General features: G+C 47.7%; 1 protein-coding gene across 4 annotated transcripts in view; it reads left to right on the top strand.

Moving 5' to 3' along the window:
* Positions 1-16008, top strand: part of LOC138753211 (ovarian cancer G-protein coupled receptor 1) — a 115160-nt gene that overhangs the window by 63970 nt on the left and 35182 nt on the right. The window contains exon 1 of one of the 4 annotated variants that reach the window (XM_069915893.1): positions 7094-7282. The exons of the other annotated variants lie outside the window; for them this stretch is intronic. The gene's annotated coding sequence lies outside the window, so the exon portion shown is untranslated. Of the gene's footprint in view, positions 1-7093; positions 7283-16008 lie in introns of those variants that run through there. 4 annotated transcript variants of the gene reach the window in all.

Below are 16008 nucleotides of genomic sequence, written 5' to 3' on the forward strand. Positions count from 1 at the left end.
AGTTTCAACCACACCCGACGGTGAGTTTGATGGCCAACGATTATAGTGGGATTGAGTCAGTTTGATGCCCGACGGTTATAGTGTGATTGAGTTGGTTTGTTCCTGTAGGGCTATCGTGGGAGCGAGATGGTTTGTTCCCCGAGGGTTACAGTGGGATTGAGTCCTTTTTTTCCCTGTGGGTAATTGTATGAGTGATTTGGTTTGTTCCCCGAGGGTAATTGTATGAGTGAGTCAGTTTGATCCCTGAGGATTATAGTGGACGTGAGTCGGTTTATTTTGCAAAGTTTATAGTAGGAGTGAGTCTGTTTGTTCCCATAGGGTTATATTGGGACTGAGTCAGTTTGTTCCCCGAGGTTAATATTGGGTGCGAGTTGGTTTGTTTGCTAATAGTTATAGTGGGAGTGAGTGAGTGAGTTTGTTCCCATTGGGCTATAGTTGGATTGAGTCAATTTTTTTCCCTGATGGTTATCGTGGGAGTGAGTAGTTTTGTAGCCCGACTTTTATAATGTGAGGGGGTCGCTTTGAAGCCTGACGGTTATAATGGGATTGAGACTGTTTGATGACTGATGGTTATAGTGGGATTGAGTCGGTTTGATGATTGACTGTTGTAGTGGGGATGAGTCGGTTTGATGGCCAACGGTTATAGTGGGATTGAGTCGGTTTGATGCCCGATGTTTATAGTGGGATTGAGTCGGTTTGATGCCCGACGGTTATAGTGTGATTGAGTTGCTTTGTTCCTGTAGGGCTATCGTGGAACGAGATGGTTTGTTCCCCAAGGGTTACAGTGGGATTGAGTCCTTTTGTTCCCTGAGGGTAATTGAATGAGTGATTCGGTTTGATTCCTGAGGATTATAGTGGACGTGAGTCGGTTTATTTTGCAAAGTTTATAGTGGCAGTGAGTCGGTTTGTTCCCCGAGGTTTATAGTGGGAGTGAGTCTGTTTGTTCCCATAGGGTATATTGGGAGTGAGTCAGTTTGTTCCCCGAGGTTAATAGTGGGAGTGAGTCTGTTTGTTCCCGTAGGGCTATAGTGGGATTGAGTCGGTTTGATGCCCGACGGTTATAGTGGGATTGAGTCGGTTTGATGACCGACGATTATAGTGGGATTGAGTCGGTTTGATGACCGATGGTTATAGTGTGATTGAGTCGGTTTGATGACCAACGGTTATAGTGCGATTGAGTCGGTTTGATGCATCCATGGGTTATAGTGGGATTGATGCGGTTTGATGCCCGAGTTTTATAGTGGGAGTGAGTTGGTTTGTTCACTGATAGTTATAGTTGGAGTGAGTGTGTTTTTTCCCATTGGTCTATAGTGGGATTTAGTCGATTTTTTTCCCCGATGGTTATAGTGGGAGTGAGTAGTTTTGTAGCCCGATGGTTATAATGTGAGGGAGTCGTTTAGAAGCCTGATGGTTATAATGGGATTGAGTCTGTTTGATGTCCGACGGTCATAGTGGGATTGAATCGGTTTGATGCCCGATGGTTATAGTGCGATTGAGTCAGTTTGATGTCCTACGGCTATAGTGGGATTGAGTCGGTTTGATGCCCGACGGTTATAGTGGGATTGAGTCGGTTTGATGCCCGACGGTTATAGTGGGATTGAGTCGGTTTGATGACCGACGATTATAGTGGGATTGAGTCGGTTTGATGACCGATGGTTATAGTGTGATTGAGTCGGTTTGATGACCAACGGTTATAGTGGGATTGAGTCGGTTTGATGACAGATGGTTATAGTGGAATTGAGTCGGTTTGATGACCGACGGTTATAGTGCGATTGAGTCGGTTTGATGCATCCATGGGTTATAGTGGGATTGATGCGGTTTGATGCCCGAGTTTTATAGTGGGAGTGAGTTGGTTTGTTCCCTGATAGTTATAGTTGGAGTGAGTGTGTTTTTTCCCATTGGGCTATAGTGGGATTGAGTCGATTTTTTTTCCCCGATGGTTATAGTGGGAGTGAGTAGTTTTGTAGCCCGACGGTTATAATGTGAGGGAGTCGTTTAGAAGCCTGATGGTTATAATGGGATTGAGTCTGTTTGATGACCGACGGTTATAGTGGGATTGAGTTGGTCGGATGACCGACGATTATAGTGGGATTGAGTCGGTTTGATGACCGACAGTTATAGTGGGATTGAGTCAGTTTGATGACCGATGGTTATAGTGCGATTCAGTCGGTTCGATGCCCAACGGTTATAGTGCGATTGAATCGGTTTGATGACCGACGGTTATAGTGGGATTGAGTCGGTTTGATGTCTGTGGTTTATAGTGGGAGCGGGTTGGTTTGTTCCCTGAGGGTTACAGTAGGATTGAGTCCTTTTGTTCCCTGAGTGTAATTGTATGAGTGATTCGGTTTGTTCCCCGAGGGTAATTGTATGAGTGAGTCGGTTTGATCCCCGAGGATTATTGTGGGCGTGAGTCGCTTTGTTTCCCGGTTTATTGTGGGAGTGAGCTGGTTTGTTCCCGTAGCATTCCAGTGGGAGTGTGTTGGTTTGTTCCCGTAGTGTTCTAGTGGGAGTGTGTTATTTTGTTTCAATAGGGTTCCAGTGGGAGTGTTTTGGTTTGTACCCGTAGGGTTCTAGTAGGAGGGTGTCAATTTGTTCCCGAAGGACTGTAGTTGGAGCGAGTCGGTTTGTTTCCATAGGGCTAAAGTGGGAGTGAGTCGGTTTGTTCCCTTAATTCTATAGTGGGAGCGAGTTGGTTGTTCCCATAGGGCTATTGTGGGAGTGAGTTTGTTTGTTCCCAACGGGCTATAGTGGGAGCGAATCGGTTTGTTCCCCGACGGTTATAGTGGGATTGAGTCCGTTTGATGCCCGACGGTTATAGTGGGATTCAGTCAGTTTGATGACCGACAGTTACAGTGGTTTGATGACCGAGTCTTCGAGTGCGAATGATTCGTTTTGTTGCCTGATGGTCATAGTGGGAGTGAGTCGGTTTGTTCCCCGAGGGTAATTGTATGAGTGAGACGGTTTATACACAGACGATTATAGTGGGAGTGAGTCAGTTTGTAGCCCGACGGTTATAGTGGGAGTGAGCCGGTTTGTAGCCCGACGGTTATAGTGGGAGTGAGCCGGTTTGTAGCCCGACAGTTGTAGTTGGATCGAGTTGCTTTTATGCCAGGCGTTTTTAGTGGGAGTGAATCAGTTTGATGCATCCATGGTTTATACTGGGAGTGAGTTGGTATGTAACATAACATAACATAACAATTACAGCACGGAAACAGGCCATTAGGCCCTTCTAGTCCGCACCGAACCAAACACCCCTTTCTAGTCCCACCTCCCTACACAATGCCCATAACCCTCCATCTTCTTCTCATCCATATAGCTGTCCAACCTTTTCGTAAATAATACAATTGACTCCGCCGCCACTATTTCTCCCGGAAGATCATTCCACACAGCTACCACTCTCTGAGTAAAGAAGTTCCCCCTCATGTTACCTCTAAACCTCTGCCCCTTAATTCTTAACTCATGTCCTCTTGTTTTAATCTTTCCTCCTCTTAACGGAAATAGTCTATCCACATCCACTCTGTCTATCCCTTTCATAATCTTAAATACTTCTATCAAATCCCCTCTCAACCTTCTACGCTCCAAAGAATAAAGACCTAATCTGTCCAGTCTCTCCCTATACTCTAGATGCTTAAACCCAGGTTACATTCTGGTAAACCTTCTCTGCACTCTCTCCACTCTGTTTATATCCTTCCTATAATTAGGCGACCAGAACTGCACACAGAACTCCAAATTAGGCCGCACCAACGTCTTATACAATCTCAACATCACCTCCCAACTCCTATATTCCATGCAATGATTGATAAAGGCCAGCATACTAAAAGCCTTCTTCACCACCCTATTCACGTGAGTTTCTACCTTCAGGGAACGATGTACCGTCACTCCTAAATCTTTCTGCTCTTCTGTATTCCTCAATGCTCTCCCATTTACCACGAATGTCCTGTTCTGATTCTTCTTACCAAAATGAAGCACCTCACACTTATCAGCATTAAATTCCATCTGCCATTTTTCAGCCCATTTTTCTAAGCAGCCCAAATCCCTCTGCAATCCATGAAAACCTTCTTCATTATCCACTATTCCACCTATTTTAGTATCGTCTGCATATTTACTAATCCAATTCACCACCCCATCATCTAGATCATTAATGTATATAACGAACAACAATGGGCCCAATACAGATCCTTGAGGCACACCACTGGTCACCGGCCTCCAACCTGACAGACAATTATCCACTACCTCTCTCTGGCCTCTCCCTTTCAGCCAATGTTCAATCCATTTGACTATCTCAAAATTTATACCTAAAGACTGCACCTTCCTAACTAACCTTCCATGTGGTACCTTATCAAAGGCCTTACTGAGGACCGACTGTTATCGTGGGAGTGAGTGGGTTTGTTTCTTGAGGGTTATCATGGGAGTGAGTAGGTTTGTTGCCTTATGGTTATAGTGGGAGAGAGTGGGTTTGTTCCCATAGGATTGAAGTGGGTGTGTGTCAGTTTGTTCCCGTGAGGTTCAAGTGGGAGTGTGTCGGTGTGTTCCCGTCGGCTATTGTGTTAATGAGTTGATTTATTCCCTTTGGGCTATAGTGCAAGTGAGTTGGTTTGTTCCATTGGGAGTGAGTCGGTTTGTTCCCGTAGGACTATAGAGGGAATGAGTGAGTTTGTTCCCATTGGGCTATAGTGGGAATGAGACGGTTTGATGCCTGAGGCTCATAGTGGAATTGAGTCGATTTGTTCTCCGAGGGTTGCAGTGGGAGTGAGTACGTTTGTTCCCTGAGAGTTACAGTGGGATTGAGTCCGTTTGTTCCCCAAGGTTTACAGTGTGAGTGAGTCGCTTTGTTCCCCGAGGGTATTTGTATGAGTGAGTCGGTTTGTACCCCGAAGGTTATAGTGGGAGTGAGTCCGTTTGTAGCCGACGGTTGTAGTTGGATTGAGTCGCTTTGATGCCTGACTGTTGTAGTGGGAGTGAGTCAGTTTGATGCATCCATGGGTTATAATGGGAGTGAGTTGGTATGTTGACTGACTGTTATCGTGGGAGTGAGTAGTTTTGTTGCCTTATGGGTATAGTGGGAGAGAGTGGGTTTATTCCCGTAGGTTTCAAGTGGGAGTGTGTTGGTTTGATGACCGATGGTTATAGTGGGATTGAGTCGGTTTGATGACTGACGGTTATAGTGGGACTGAGTCGGTTTGATGACCGACGGTTATAGTGGGAGTGAGTGGGTTTGTTCCTCAAGGGTTATAATGGGAGTGAGTGGGTTTCTACTTCAAGGGTTATAGTGGGAGTGAGTAGTTTTGTAGCCCGATGTTTATAGTGGGAGTGAGTAGTTTTGTAGCCCGACGGTTATAGTGCCAGGCAGTCGTATTGTAACCCAAAGTTTATAGTAGGAGTGAGTTGGTCTGTTCCCTGTGGGTTATAGTGGGAGTGAGTAGTTTTGTATCCCAAGGGTTATAGTATGTGAGTCGTTTTGCAGACCGGCATTTATAGTAGGAGTGAGTCAGTTTGTAGCCTGACGTTTCTAGTGGAATTGAGTTGGTTTGTAGCCCGACAGTTATAGTGGGAGTGTGTTGTTTAGTAGCCCAACGCTTAAAGTGTAAGTGGGACATAGGAACATAGGAAGTAGGAACAGGAGTAGGCCAAAAATGATCCATCGAGCCTGCTCCGCCATTCAATACGATCATGGCTGATCTAATTTATGACCTAACTCCACCTGCCTGCCTTCTCCCCATATCCCCTAATTCCTCTATCACCTCATTCGGCCCATCGAGCCTGCTCCGCTATTCAATACGATCATGGCTGATCTAATTTAGGACCTAACTCCACCTACCTGCCTTCTCCCCATATCCCCTAATTCCTCTATCATGTAAAAATTTATCTATCCGAATTTTAAATATGTTTAATGAGGCAGCCTCAACCACTTCCCTGGATAGAGAATTCCAAACATTCACTACTCTCTGGGAAAAACTATTTTCCTCATTTCTGTCTTAAATCTACTCCCCCGAATCTTGAGACTGTGTCCTCTCGCTTTAGTTTCCCGCTCAAAAAACCTTCCTACATCTATCCTATCCATACCCTTCATAATCCTATATGTTTCTATAAGATCTCCTCTCATTCTTCTGAACTCGAGCGAATATAATCCTAGACGATTTAATCTTTCATCATAAGTCAACCCCTTCATCCCAGGGATCAACCTAGTAAACCTCCTCAGGACCGTCTCCAAAGCCAGTATAATCCTTCCTCAAATATGGAGACCAGAACTGGACTCAGTACTCCAGGTGCGGTCTCACCAGTACCTTATACAGTTGCAACATGACCTCCCTACTCCTGAATTCAATTCCTCTAGCGATGAAGGCCAACATTCCATTTGCCTTCTTAATAACCTGCTGTACCTGCAACCTAACTTTTTGCGATTCATGCACAAGCCCTCCCAAGTCCCTCTGCACAACAGCATGCTGTAGTTTTTCACCCTTTAAATAACATTCAGCTCTTTTATTTTTCTTGCCAAAGTGGATCACCTTACACTTACTAACATTGTACTCCATCTGCCAGACCTTTGCCCACTCATCCAGCTTAACTCTATCCCTCTGCAGACTCTCCACATCCTCATTACAATTTGCTCTTCCACTCAATTTGGTGTCATCCGCCAACTTGACTCCACCACATTTTGTCCCCTCCTCCAAGTCATCAATGTAAATGATGAACAGTTGTGGGCCTAACACTGACCCCTGCGGCACCCCACTTACCACTCTCTGCCAACCTGAAAAACTCCCATTTATCCCAACTCTCTGCCTCCTGTCAGACAACCAATTTTCAATCCAGGCCAATATACTTCCCCAGACTCCACTTTCCAGTAATTTACTGATAAGTCTCTTGTGCGGCATATTATCAAACGCTTTCTGGAAATCCAAATACACAACATCAACCTGTTCCCCTCTATCCACCACACCCATTATATCCTCAAAGAATCCTAACAAGTTTGTCGAACAAGATCTTCCCTTTCTAAAACCATGCTGCGTCTGCCAGATTGAACCCTTACGTTCCAAATATTTCACTATTTCATCTTTAATGATGGCTTCAAACGTTTTTCCAACTACAGACTTCAAGCTAATTGGCCGATAATTTCCAGTCTTCTGCCTACATCCCTTCTTAAAAAGTGGCGTGACAGTTGCTGTCTTCCAGTCTGCCGGGACCTGCCCAGAATCCAAGGAATTTTGGTCTATGACCACCAATGCATCAACTATAACTTCTGCCATTTCCTTCAGAACCCTTGGATGCATATCATCAGGACCAGGTGATTTGTCTGGCTTTAGTCCCATTAGTTTCTGCATCACTACTTCCTTTGTAACAACTATTTTATCAAGGCCCTCCCCAACATTCGCATCTTTAACTCCGCACTTGGGCATGTTGGACGTGTCTTCCACCGTGAAGACTGACACAAAATATTTGTTTAATGCCTCGGCCATTACCTCATTTTTTGCTACCAGTTTTCCTTTCTCATCCTCCAAGGGTCCTATGTTAACTCTGGCCACCCTCTTCTGTTTTATATATTTATAAAATGTTTTGCTTTCTGTTTTTCGGTTTGTGCCCGACGGTTATAGTGGGAGTGAGTTGGTTTGTAGCCTGACAGTTGTAGAGGGATTGAGTCGCTTTGATGCCCAACGGTTGTAGTGGGAGTGAGTCGGTTTGATGCATCCACGGGTTATAGTAGACTTGCTGTTATCGTTGGAGTGAGTAGGTTTGTTTCTTGAGGGTTATAGTGAGAGTGAGTCGGTTTGTAGCCCGACGGTTGTAGTGGGAGTGAGTCAGTTTGATGCATCAGTGGATTATAGTGGGAGTGAGTTGGTAAGTAGACCGACTGTTATCGTAGGAGAGATTGGGTTGGTTGCCTTGGGGTTATAGTCGGAGTGAATGGGTTTATTCCCGTAGGGTTCAAGTGGGAGTGTGTCAGTGTGTTCCCGTCGGGCTATTGTGTTAGTGAGTCGGTTTGTTCCCTTTGTGCTATAGTGGGAGTGAGTTGGTTTGTTCCCGTAGGTTTCTAGTGGGAGTGTGTTGGTTTGTTCTCATAGGATTCTAGTGGGAGTGTGTTGGTTTGTTCCCGTAGGGTTCTAGTGGGAGTGTGTCGGTTTGTTCTCATAGGATTCTAGTGGGAGTGTGTTGGTTTGTTCCCGTAGGGTTCTAGTGGGAGTGTGTCGGTTTGTTCTCATAGGATTCTAGTGGGATTGTGTCGGTTTGTTTCCGTAGGTTTCTAGTGGGAGTGTGTTGGTTTGTACCCATAGGGTTCTAATGGGAGTGTGTCGGTTTGTTCCCATAGGTTTCTAGTGGGAGTGTGTTGGTTTGTTTCCATGGGCTTCTAGTGGGAGTGTGTTGGTTTGTTCCCGTAGGGTTCTAGTGGGATTGTGTCGGTTTGTTTCCATAGGGTTCTAGTGGAAGTGTGTCGGTTTGTAACCCATAGGATTCTAGTGGGATTGTGTCGGTTTGTTTCCGTAGGGTTCTAGTGGGAGTGTGTCGATTTGTACCCATAGGGTTCTAGTGGGAGTGTGTCAGTTTGTTTCCGTAGGGTTCTAGTGGGAGTGAGTCTGTTTGTTCCCGTAGGGTTATTGTGGCAGTCAGTTGGTTTGTTCCCGTAGGGCTATAGTGGGAGCGAGTCGGTTTGTTCCCGTAGGGCTATATTGGGAACGAGTCTGCTTGTCTCCATCAGGCTATCGTGGTAGTGAGTCTGCTTGTTCCCGTAGGGTTATAGTGGGAGTGAGTCGGTTTTTTGTTCGAGGGCTATAGTGGGAATGAGTGGGTTTGTCCCCGAGGGTAATTGTATGAGTGAGTCAGTTTGTTCCCCGAGGGTTATAATGGGCGTGAGTCGGTTTATTCCCTGAGGTTTATAGTGGGAGTGAGTGGGTTTTTCCTCAAGGGTTATAGTGGGATTGAGTCGGTTTGTTCCCTCAGGGTTATAGTGGGATTGTGTCAGTTTGTTCCCCGAGGTTGACAGTGGAATTGAGTCGGTTTGTTCCCCATTGTTTACCGTGTGAGTGAGTCGATTTGTTCCCTGAGGGTATTTGTATGAGTAATTCGGTTTGTACCCCTACGGTTATAGTGGGCGTGAGTTAGTTTGTTCCCCGACGGTTGTAGAGGGATTGAGTCGCTTTGATGCCCGACGGTTATAGTGGGAGTGAGTTGGTATGTTGACTTACTGTTATCGTGGGAGTGAGTAGGTTTGTTTCTTGAGGGCTATTGTGTTAGTGAGTCAGTTTGTTCCCTTTGTGCTATAGTGGGAGTGTGTCAGTTTGTTTCCGTAGGGTTCTAGTGGGAGTGAGTCAGTTTGTTCCCGTAGGGCTATAGTGGGAGTGTGTCGGTTTGTTCCCGTAGGGCTGTAGTGTAAGTGAGTCGGTTTGTTCCCATAGGGCTATAGTGGGAGTGTGTCGGTTTGTTCCCGTAGGGTTCTAGTGGGAGTGTGTCAGTTTGTTCCCGTAGTATTATTGTGGGGGTGAGTCGGTTTGTTCCCATAGAGCTATAGTGGGAGCGAGTCGGTTTGTTCCCGTAGGGCTATACTGGGAGCAAGTAGGGTTTTTCCCGTAGGGCTATAGTGGGAGCGAGTCGGTTTGTTCCCGTAAGGCTATAATGGAAGTGAGTGGGTATTTTCCCCCATGGTTACAGTGGGATTGAGTCCATTTGTTCCCCGAGGGTTATTGTATGAATGTGTCAGTTTGTACCCCGACGGTTATAGTGGGAATGAGTTAGTTTGTTCCTCGAGGGCTATAGTGGGAGTGAGTGGGTTTTACCCCCATGGTTACAGTGGGATTGAGTCCATTTGTTCACCGAGGGTAATTGTATGACTGAGTCAGTTTTTTCCCTGAGGGTTATAGTGGGCATGAGTCGGTTTGTTCCCTGAGGTTTATAGTGGGAGTGAGTGGGTTTGTTCCTCAAGGGATATAGTGGGATTGAGTCGGTTTGTTCCCTCAGGGTTATAGTGGGATTGAGTCGGTTTGTTCCCCGAGGGTTACAGTGGGATTGAGTCGGTTTGTCCCCTGAAGGTTATAGTGGGACCGAGTCGATTTGTTCCCCGAGGGTTACAGAGGGATTGAGCCCATTTGTTTCCCAATGTTTACTGTGTGAGTGAGTTGATTTGTTCCCTGAGGGTATTTGTATGAGTGATTCGGTTTGTACCCCAACGGTTATAGTGGGCGTGAGTTGGTTTGTTCCCTGAGGTTTATAGTTGGAGGACAGCCAGGGCATTTCCCGGAAACCTGCAGGGTGGACGGCATCGACAGTCCTCCGTACCCCATCGCCAGTGGTAGTAGCATAGCTGTCCCGGGGTGCTCACTTATCTCTCTGCTGACCTTGATCTCAATGGTGGTTGTTCTTGGGGCCTGCTAGTCTACCACGGCACTGGTGTCCTTTGCTCATTAGAGAGGACAGGGCTCCATATGCTTATGCTGGGAAAGCCCGAAAGTTCATGTTAGTAGCTCTTTGAGGCCCGTGTATTTGCCTTTCTCCAGAGGCTGCCATAGGAAATCTATGACCCTCACCGCTGAGTCCTGATTGAGGGCGCTCATGACGTAGAAGAAGCGGGTGTCGGCGGTGGCGATATGCTGAAGCTGGAACTGAGCCTTGGCCTGCTCGAACCACATGTGGGTGCGACACCCAGAACGTTGGGAGCCTGAGAGAGGCCACGTGGATGGTCGCTGGCCCTGCTTGATCCATCATCTTCAGGTCCAATTGGGGTCACCAATTAGCATACGCACTACGTGAGCATGGAGAAGAACAGCACGCACTCCAAAGTCTTGGAAAATGAGAAAAAACAGCCTTATTGGGCTCCTGATGCTGACGTCAGGGCTCCACGTCATCGGACCACTGGCCTTGGATTGGCTGGTGTTCTCGCCAGAGTTCCCCATCTTCCTGCCATGCAAAGGTCACCTAGGTCGATGGCCAGCATCACCCCCAGGTCACCGGCAATTTTGTGGGCTGGTCCATGTCTCCGCACGCAGGCACGTCTAATGTGACAGATAAATGAGCTTCAACTTAAGTATTCCCTTTCAGGCTCCTTGACCAGGAAGAAAAGCCTCGGCCCAACTAGTCCCTCCTTGTGACTCAATCCCTCCAGTCCCATTAACGTCCTTGTGAAACTTCCTACACAAACTTTCCAACATAATGATATCCTTCCTTCAGCTCAGAAGCTAGAACTGCACAGATTAGCACTGCACCAGGCAGGGATTTGTTGTGCGTTGCTGTTAAAAATTACATTGTGAAGTTCCTTTTATCCAAACAAAGCACCGAGGAGCTATAATAAACTCAAGTGAACCCTCTCACAATACTACCAAGGTGCCTCAGGGCAGCGGCGTCAATAGAAAATGAAGTAATTTTGAGCAATATATGGGGCTGGGTTGTGTTCCCTCAATAGAGAGGGTAGTTGCTTTACCTTGTAATTAAACTCCCTCCCACATGCTACAGGATTCGATTGTTATGTGAGCTGGGTTATTTAGCTGTAAAGGCCTGGCCAATAAAAAAAGCAGCCCTATTAGTACACAAAAGATTTTGGAGCCCTTAGCTCGGGATTGATTCTTATTATCATACTTTGGCAGAATCAGGGTGACATTTCGGTTGTTGGCAGACTCCCCAGCCAGAATTGCTCCATGAGCAGTGGTTTCTCATCTCCCAGAGGAGTTACCAGTGATTGAGAGCGAGCCAATGGGCTGCTGTGATAAAGGCAAGGCTGCATCTTGTACAATCCCCCGACAGTGCAGGGGGGAGGGTCATGGTGATACTTCGTGGAAATAAGGGCCTTATTACAGGAAGGATGTGGAGTGGTGGGTGTCTGGAATGCCCTGCTGGTGAAGGCTGGTCCAATAGGGACCTTCAAAAGATTCTTCGATCGGTACAAGAAAAATAGAGGGTTGTGGGTGTGAGGTAGATTGTTGAGTAGGTTTATATAGGTCAGCACTACATTGTGGGCTGAAGGACCTGTACTGTGTTGGAATGTTCTAAGTCTGTGCAGATCATCACCCAAACCCATCACCATCCTTATACTCTCTGCACATTAAGTCCTCTCCAGCTTTCCTCCATCCCCCACCCCCTCGCCTCCCAGATTCTACCCATCAGTAGCACACTCAGGCCAATTTGCACCAGCCGACTGTCTATCAACCCTCATGTCTTCGAAATGTTGGGGGGGGGAGAGAGGGAATCCACGCTGTCACCAGGAGAGTGTGCAAACTCCTCACAGACAGTACCCGCAGTCGGGGTTGGACCCGGGTCTCTGGAGCTGTAAGGGCAGCCCCTTTGCATTGACCTTCAGGGAGAGGGTTGAGGAACATAGCAGGAGTCAGCCATTTGGCCTTCAACAAGATCATGGCTGATCTGGCCCTGGACTCAGCTCCACCTACCCGTCCATTCCCCATCTCCCTTAACTCCCCATAATATACAAAAGTCTCATCTGTCTGTGTCTTCAATACAGCCTCCATCGCTTCCTTGGACAGAGAATTACGCAGATTCACAACTATCTAGGAGAAGCAGTTCTGCCTCATGTTCATCCTAAATCTTCTCCCCCCCCCCCCCCCCCCACGAATCTTCAGGCTACTCTCTTTAGTTCTAGTCTCACCTTTTCATGATGTTTATATTTCTATAAAGTCCTTCCCTCAGACTTTTAAACTCCAATGAGTGTAGGCCTACTCCATACACACCGTCCCCTCATTTTGGAAACAACAGGGGCAGAAGGAAACCAACATCTCTGCTCAGGCTTTCAGGAGAACCAAGGTCAGTTCTGTTCCTCAGGTCTGCCCGTTCCCCACTTCCTGCTCTTGATTGCGGTCAGAATCCTCCTCCTCCCCCTGCCTTGAATGGCATGTGAGGTCAGGATGAGGCTGACGCCATCTTGGGGCAGGAATAATACAATGACCCATTTCAATTCCCCATCCCATTCCCTTGAGTCTATCCAGGGTCTCATGCAATGGCTGAAAAATTGGAGAGATGACACCTCATCTTCCATCTGGGCCCCCTCCATCCACATGGCATTAACATCAGCTCCTCCAGCTTCTTTTAGCTTTCCTCCCCCCCCCCCCACCCCACTCTTTCCCTATGTCTCCTTTCCTCTCGCTCTCTCTTCCCTTTTCACTCTGTTTCCTTTCAGAGACAACACCTCCTCTCCTCTAGTCAATTCTCATCTTTTATCTCTCCTGGCCTCTTTTGCTTAGCCGATTAACATCTTTTATCTGTTGACCTGTGCTCCTCCCCCCTGACTTTTCTATTAGTTCAGACGCCTGCCTGGTTTCTACTCGAAGAAGGGCTCAGGCCCGAAATATCTACGGACTCTGCTCGATGCTGAGCTCCTCCGGCATTTCTGTGTTTTTACTCCAATCACAGCATCTGCAAAACTTCTACCAGTGGTTCAGCTGGTAGAGGCAACTGCTCTGCCATGCAGAAAACCTGGGTTCGATTCTGACCTCGGGCACTGCCAGTGCGGAGTTTGCATGTCCTCCCTTGTGGTCTTCCTCCAGCAGCTCCTTCCAAAACCTGACGGAAATATCCCCCAACCTGTAGGTGAGAAGTGGAAACTGGTGGGAGCTGATGGGAATCCAGGCGAAGATCAGTGTAATGTAGGATCCGTGCAATTAGGCAAGCACCACATCAATGGACAGAAGGGCCTGTTCTCTCTCTCTCTCTCTCTCTCTCTCTCTCTCTCTCTCTCTCTCTCTCTGACATTTAACGAAATGGGCAACAACACGAAAGACCAGAAGAAAGCTACTTTCGAGCTGCAGGTGGCCACCATCTGGGACAAGTCACCCAATATGATGGTGGCAAGAGACGAGGGAAAATAGCAGAACTGTGGGAAAGAGTAGCAGCTGAATGAAACCAGAAGGTTCAACTTAACCTCCTTATTCGTGCATTGTTTGGGTTACTTAATAAGACTCAGGCATCTAAAGATGCTTTTTCTTTACCTTGCTTTCTACACCACAGTGAGAGTTTGCTCTGAGTTCCTTCAGTTCCACATCCATAAATCACCCCGCCTTTGCCACCTGACATAATGTTTCAGGTCCCTGTCCATCCCAAAAACCTTGGCCATGTCCTCTCATCATTCTCCTCCACGTTGTTGAGCAGAGCTGCGCACCTTATTTCATTACTTGTTAGCTATCGCTGATTGCCCTGAGAAGGTGGCATGGAGCTTCGACAAGCATGATCGTCTTTCTGCTGAGGGGCTGTGTGTTCCAGGCTTCAGACCAAGAGAGGATGAGGGGATTGCAACGCTCTTCCAAATCAAGTTGGGCTGTGTGACAGCATCGAAAAGATGGACTGAAGGACCTCCTTCTGTGCCTTATGACTTTGTGAGACCAGGCATCCCATGACCCTGGTCTCATAAAGTCATAAAGCACAGAAGCAGGCCCTTTGGTCCATCTCATAGATGCTGTCCTCCTTGCCCATCTACACATTCCATTTGCTTGCATTAGGACCCCATCCCTCTATGCCTCGTCTCTTAGCCGTGGTCATTGTAACTGACTCCACCACTTCGTCTGGCAGTGAATTCCAGCAAATGACCCCGGGCTACTGCACAAGGCACTACTGCAGAGACAAAGCGAAAGACAAGCTGCCAAAGATAAGCGTGTGTTAGCAGGTGATAATTCAGAGTTGTCCCCCGGGCAAAATGCTTCACTAGAAATTTCCAAAACATTCAGGGAGTCATACAGCACAGAGCAAAACCTTTGCCAACCAAGTTGGGGCAGCCTCAGCTAGTCCCATTTAATTGCTATCCTTCTAAACAACTTCCTGTCCACATACTGTATCCGTGATTGTAGTCAAAACACACTGAAATGCTGGAGGAACTCAGCCGGTCAGGAGTATCTGTGGACACTGCAAAACTGGCTGAATTTTTACTGTCCATGCATCTGTCCAAATGTCTTTTGAATGCTACAATTGCACTCACTTTCTACAGCTTCTCCTAGCAGCTCGTTCCATATACAGACTTGTTTCTGAGTGAAAACCCTCATCTCTCTCACTTTAAATTTACATCCTCTAATCTAGAATCATTCACCAGTTACCACTCCTTGGCGGACTATCCCAATCCCACCAGGCCTCACCCCACTGCGACGTCCACAAGGCCCAGCCTGCTGCACCTACACCTGGTGGTGGTGGCCCGGCAGGAGGCGAGTCTGGCCCAGGGTAGGCGGTGGGGGGGGGGGGGCGGCAGGAACAGAGACGGCCTCCTCTGCAGCCCCAGGCCCCAGGAGTAGGGCGCTGGTTACAACAATGAGGATCCCAGGCAAGCCAGCTCAATCAGGTGAGGCTAGCCGGCGGGTCCCAAACCCTTGGCGAGATAGGGAGTTGTCAATCCCAGCATGGGAAGAGCAGATGAGACTAATGGAAGGCCCACACTCAAACAGGCGGCCTCGGCAAGCGTCGTGGAACTTGAAGAGCACAAGACACAGGTGTCCTGGCCATCCACTGCACCTAGTCCCGTCGCCAGCTGTCTCAACTTTTGTCCTGCAACTGGATCCAGATGGAAATTGGGAAGAGAGAGTAGATGTTTCCATGCTGGGCATCCGCTTCGAGGCTGGCTGGAGAGGCAGAGAAAATTTTCAAACGTACCTGTTCATGGGGCAGCTCTAAAAGGCTGCACCAGTGCTGCTTCTATGCAGCGGCTTCATCCGGAGCCGCTGTAGGCAAGGTGCCACCTGTCAGAAATGCGCAGCATAGCCATGGCTGTCTTTCCTACCCATAATCCCCCACCCAGCTGGAACCGCTCTGCGTTTCCCAGAACAGTTCCAGCTGTGGGGGGGGAATTATGGGTAGGGAAGACGGCCATGGCTTTGCCACGTATTAAGCCACTGGTGCTTACGAGCAGCCCCAAAGGCCAAAGCGGCCTGGTGAAGTGCCAGAGTGGCCGCCGGGGCTGTTACAGCCCACCCCGGCTGCTCCCTGGCCTAACAGCCTCTGCCCTGAAGGGGTCATGGAGGGAGAGGATTGAACGAGATGGGTCGCGTAGTCAGCCGCTTGCAGCGGCATAACATTCATGCAGGGTTCTCCGCCGCTGACTCTTAC

Source organism: Narcine bancroftii, chromosome 2 (genome assembly GCF_036971445.1).
Source record: "Narcine bancroftii isolate sNarBan1 chromosome 2, sNarBan1.hap1, whole genome shotgun sequence".
Taxonomy (NCBI): domain Eukaryota; kingdom Metazoa; phylum Chordata; class Chondrichthyes; order Torpediniformes; family Narcinidae; genus Narcine; species Narcine bancroftii.